Here is a 6,121-nt window from a genome sequence, read left to right on the forward strand (position 1 = left end):
TGCTAATCTAAAAGGAAATCCATCATAACCTCTTTATATAATAGAAGGCAAATAATGGTAGAAACAATGATAACGTTTTAGTTTTTATATGCTGCCCAACATTTGAGGTGTTTATTTTCAAACGCTTTTATTCTGCTTCCAGATCTGTACATGTTTATGGAGACCTAGTTCTGTCAAAAGGGAAATGGTGATAAGATATGCATAGTATTGTTAATAGTACAAAGATAACATAATGTAAAAACATCTTTAGAAATTAAGGCCACTGATTGAGGACACCATGACTTAAACCTGTCTTTAGATAGTCTCTATTTTAAATCCATGTGCCTTAGGCTTTGTAGTACTCAGATTTCCTTTCTATTTTGCTGCAGAAACTTCTTTTGGTTGCAGATGGTCAAATAGAAAAACTGTATTCACAAGTTATTTAATTGATAGCATGTGAAATTGTTGAACCAAGAAAAAATAAAAATAATTAGTTTTAAGCAAAACCCCCTGAAGTTCTTATGTTAATTGCTGAGAATAATGTTATAGTACAAAGTTCAGTTGAAGGCAAGTCACTAATTGGTGTGTACCTCAGGGACAGAAACAGGGACTGGTACTGTTCAACCTCTTTGTTAATAACCTGATGATGCAACAGAGTACACCCTCAGCAAATCTGTAGACAACACAAAAATGGTGAGGAGTTACTACACAATACTGTATACCAAGCTGTTGTGCTGCCATTCAGATGGACCTGGATAGGCTGGAGAATTGGGCAGAGAAGAATCTTATGATGTTTCACAAAGGGCACTGCCAAGTCCTGCCAGTACATGGTGGGACCAGGTAGCTGGAAAGTGGCTCTGCAGAGTGGGATTTTGAGGTCCTGGTGGACAATAGGTTGAACATGAGCCAGCAAAGTGCCCTCACAGCAAAAAAAGCTAGCAGCATCCTGGGCTGCATTAGGAAAGACAGTACCAGCAGGGAGAGGCAGGTGATCCTTTCCCTCTGTACTCAGCATTGGTGAGGTCATATCTGGAGTACCATGTCCACTTCTGGGCTCTCCAGCATGAGAAATACGTGAACTTCCTGGAGTGAGTCCACAAAAGAACCACAAAGATCATCAAAAGATTGGAGCATCTGTCATATGAAGAGAAGCTGAGAAAACTGGGTCTTTCAATCTGGAGAAGAGAAGGCTCAGCAGGGATCTTGTTATGTGTATAAGTACCTGCTGGGAGAAAATGAAGAAGAGGGAGTTAGACTCTTGTCAGTACTGCCTTCTGATAGGACAAGAGGCAACAGGCACAAATTAAACCATTTGAAATTCCCTCTGAACAAAAGAAAAACCTTTTTTACTGTGAGGCTAGTCAAACACTGAAACAAGTTGCCCAGAGAGGTTGTGGAGTCTCCATCTGTGGAGATATCCAAAAGCCATCTGGACATGGTCCTGCACAACATGGTCTGGGTGACCTTGCTTGTGCAAGGGGGTTGGACTAGATGATCTCAAGAGGTGCCTTCGAGCCTGAACGATTCTGTGATTTGTCCTACCTTCAGATAATATGGTGGAAAAAAAATATCACAATGGCTGTATATGTACATAAATATCAGGAAGTTGTGCTTAGTGAGATTGAAATGCAGAAAGAAACCGGTGAAATCCATCATTGGAGCAGCAGTGTGCGTGAGCACAGTGTGCTCACGTGCTTCATGTGTGTAAACTTACTGAGTTGTGCTTAGACCTGTGGATTCTGGTATCTTTCTCACAATGGCTTTACTGCTCTGTACAGATCCATGAAAGAAATTTTCCAATTTCAGCTTTCATAGTTCTGGTCTGTCAGCAGTTGATGGGAAATATTCACCTGGCACTGAGGTGTGAGAGTAAAAAGAAAGAATGGCCTAATAAAATGTTTGCACAACCCCATTTTCACTTAATATAAGTGGCTTTGATGGAAATATTTACAGACAGTCTGAGATATCTAATGGATTGAAAAATTAAAACCTGAGAACTATACTAGTCATAACAGCTAGGTGGCCACTATAGCATGGCTTCAAGCTTGCTTTCAAGCCTATAGATCTCAGTTTTTTTCAGATTTTGAAGGCCCATTCTTAGAGGTATGTAAAAACCTACAGTAAACCTGATTTTGTTAAATGTTTTTATTCATCAGCACCAACTCTGAGATAAGATTTTATAGTGTATAATTTTTATCTAAAACCTGATTTTTACCATTATATTTATTAAAAATGCCTTTATTCTTTTTTGCTAGGCTTTTCTGCCTAGTTGTAAGCATGTATAAAGTATCTGTTTTCTGCTATAGTAGGTTGAAATTTTCTGCACTTGTAATCCAATGCCAGTGGTGCAGCTACTGGCAGTAGATAATGTTTCAAGCATTTGCATCAGTGAGCACATTTTACAGGCACTTTGAGCTATCCTACCATGCATTTGAAGGAAACATTGTGTCTCTTTTGACCACAAATTGCACTTACTTGCAGGTCTTCATTTTATAAAATATAAAAAGATGTTTGGTTCCTGCCAAATTCAGTTTTGTGTTTTAAAGTCTTTCTTCTTAAAATAAGCTGAAAGGCATTTTGAACCAGGACAATCCTCCTTGCATTCCTGTCAAAAAATTAGGTAAAATATAGGAGGTGATTATTTGGGGGGGGGAGGAGCAGGGAGGGAGCTGGAGAATTGCTTTTAAGTAAAAACCATGATATTCTGTAAAAATGAAGAAATCAATTTTGTTTACGAAAGCATCTGAAAACGGTAGTTTATAGTGCAATGGAGCGTCCACCTCTGCAGACACAGAGAAGGTCTTACATGTATCAAATTCCCTGCGTATCTTGGTGTAGCCAGGTCTTTAGTCTATTGGGATCAATGCTCTTGTTGATTCTAGTTTCTAAATTTGCCAGCAGTGATTGGCAAGTCTTTCAGAAACTAGAAACTTGGTGGACTGCTGAGCAATAAATTCAAGTTCATGATTTTGATCAATATGGAATTTAGCTAGATTCAAATCTTGATTCTATAATTTTAGTAAGATTTCACTCATCTAGTTTACCCTTCAGTAGTTGTGTCCTATTTCAGTACAGTTAATTCTAAAATGTATAGTGAATGAATCTTTCTGTTTCACCAGAGATAGTCTGCATTCACAAGCAGGTAGAATTTAAACCTGGAAGTTAGTGGGAATCAAATATTGCTTTTGTCTTGCAAGATAATATTGTCTCCTCCTTGCCCTCCCCTCCCCTTTTATTTAAAAAAAAAAAAACCCTTAAATTATTCAAACCAACTCTTTTCTACTGTCTCATTAGGTGCTATGTCATGAACAGTGAGGTTCTGGCAGGTCCATTGCTGAGTGCCATTCGCCTTCTCCCATTAAAACTGCTGAGGAACAAATACACTGAGGAAGAAGGACTTGAAGGATATGTAGAAGTGATGCAGCTCATGATGTGCTTCAGCAGAGTAAGTTAATTTTGGTTTGTTTCAGAGGTATCGCTAATAACTTTTTTTACAGAGACTTTTTTAACTGTGCAAGCAGTACTTGTTCAGGTCTAAGAAACAGAAAAAAGGGAATGTTAGCTAGCAGAGGAGAAAGTGAGCATGTTGTAATTCTGTGAATTCTTGGAATATGTTAAAATTTGGTCAGTGATTTTTGTCTTGTATTAGGATGCTGCAGCATGTTTTGGGTTTTTAACTATCCTTGTCAGACAAATCTGTATGCAAAATGGTGCTTTTTGTTTATGCTGATACATTCTTTGGAAAAAAACCCAAGGTATTGTTTTGAGCATTATTTTGGTTTTCGCTGTAAAAAGGCCTAGCTGTCCTTTTGGTAAGTCAGCAGACAGAGCATGCTTTCTGTGGGTACTGATATGCATGTAAAATCTTAAAATGGTTGGCTGTATATTCATGTAAATAAAAGAGAAGGAAAAGGCACTCACCCTGGAAGAGGTCAAGTATATAAGCAGTCAGAAAATTTCATGAAGAAACTGTTCCCCTTTTTAGTACCAAGTTAACTTAAATACATGACCTTATGAACCTATTTACAGTGGGTAAGCATCTTTCTTTCAGGAAATAGAATTTAGATATAACAGGAATGAAACACTGGTGTCACTGTAGCTTTGTGCTATTTACTGCACTAGAATAACTAGAAAGTTAAGGGCACACCAGGACAATACAATTGTAAGGACTTTTCAACATTTAATTATATTAATTTTTCAATTATTTTGTAGATGAAGTCATATGAAAACATTTCAGATAGGTGACTGTTTAATTCAGTAATTTAACTAAATGTCTTCTTGCTACAAATGACTAAATATGCTGACCCTTCCAAAAGGGTTATCTGTGTCTTAAAGGGCAGCAGCATTTTTTGATTCGCAAAATCATGAACACAAAATTATGGAATAAGAATGTAACAGAATATTTTATTTTTCCAGATGTCCCCACAGCAAACTAGAATTTAAATATTTTTTAAAGTATTAGAATTTATTCATACAAAATTCTGAGAATGTGTCTTAAACAGTGGCTAAATAATATAAAGCTTTTATAAAATATCAGAAGTCCTATAAAGTTGTATTTGATGATAATGTTCATATTATATGTTACAAAAAGTACATTTTGATGTTGAAGTTGGGGAGGAGACAATTAGATTTGAAAGCTCTGTAGAACTTCTGTACTAACTTAATTAAAATTATTTTAAGGCCACAGAGTATCAATATAGATAACACAGATTTTGAATTTTGTTTTGGCTTTTTTTTTTTTTTCTTATCTTCCAAAGAAGTATTTTAACCTAACTGGAAAATAAGGGACTTTTTTTTTTTTTTCTTTCTTGTCTGATTTAGGAATATTGGGAGGAAATATTTAGCAAGGTTATGAAAACTTTATTCACAGCTTACATTACTTCATTTTTATGTTGCCTTTATCATTCAGAGATGCAAGAGTAATAAGAAACATAGCTTTTTTAAGTCTTATTGATTCAGAACTTTTTTTCATGATACTAAAGGTATTCTATAATACCAAGTCAGTCAGACTTCTCACATATTTTCCCTGAAGTGCTAAACTGTGGGTGATTAGATTGAGAAATCCTTCAAATTGTCTTTGTAGTTCTCCATTTCATGATAGAATATTATTTATTCCAGCTCCTTCATGACAGCAAAGAAGAATATACTTCTAATATGTTATAATACTATTACAACTTACTTAGGGACTCTTACTCAGATCCTGCAAATCTTGAATCTTTTTGTAATTTTTTCCACAGATCTATTTTCCCTTCCACCATATTTAAAACAGTCTTCATCTAACTCAACTTGGGTTCAGATATGTCAGTGTGACTCAGGGACATACCTTGCCAATATATTGCATAGTGGTTTTCAAGGGAAACTTATAAAAAAATTCTCTTTTGTTCTGAAAAAAATCAATAAATGATAAGATCAAAAGCCCTGGACAGATAAATGAGTCCTCCTTTCAAGATTTTCCTCTTTTGGGAGCTGTAGAGGTAATTTTTAGCTATATCCTCCATCAGTTTAGTTGATACCTTTTCAGAAATGTTCTATAAATCATTAAAAATAAATATATACCCAATGTTTTAGAGCTCTGATGCTGGTGTTACATGTAGTGTACTCTATTGTATTTTTTAGATCCTTTTACCAGTGTGTTTTGGCTTACACAACTTCTAGATTTATAAATCTGAGGTATCCTTCCTATTTTGAGTAATTCTTATCCTACAGACTTTGAAAAGAAATGCTTAATCACTTTCCCTTTCAAATGCTCCCCATCTATTTAGTGATTTCTACATTATTGTCCAGGAAACTGGGTGTAAGAGGCAAATTTTCAGCATCACTCTGATTGTCACCAAAACCATGCTGATAAGGAATATATTATCTGAAGAATTTTATTGTTTTTTTTGTCTCTTAGAAATTTCAGAAGCTAGTAGGTGATTTAAATCATTAATAGTGAATAGAAGAAGGGTATTTATAATGGGTCATATTTGAAATGTTTCTTTTGCAGCTTCAAGTTCTTGAACTAGGAGGAAAAAAGTGTGTTTAAAGTATCATTTAAAGGCACAAGAAATGTTCGATCAATGTTGACACAATAAAGAATTATTTGTATAGATTTAATTTTTATTTATATGCTAAAAATAAAATACTTGGAGATTTGGACTCC

The sequence above is a fragment of the Athene noctua genome, chromosome 7, assembly GCF_965140245.1.
Source record: "Athene noctua chromosome 7, bAthNoc1.hap1.1, whole genome shotgun sequence".
Taxonomy (NCBI): Eukaryota; Metazoa; Chordata; class Aves; order Strigiformes; family Strigidae; genus Athene; species Athene noctua.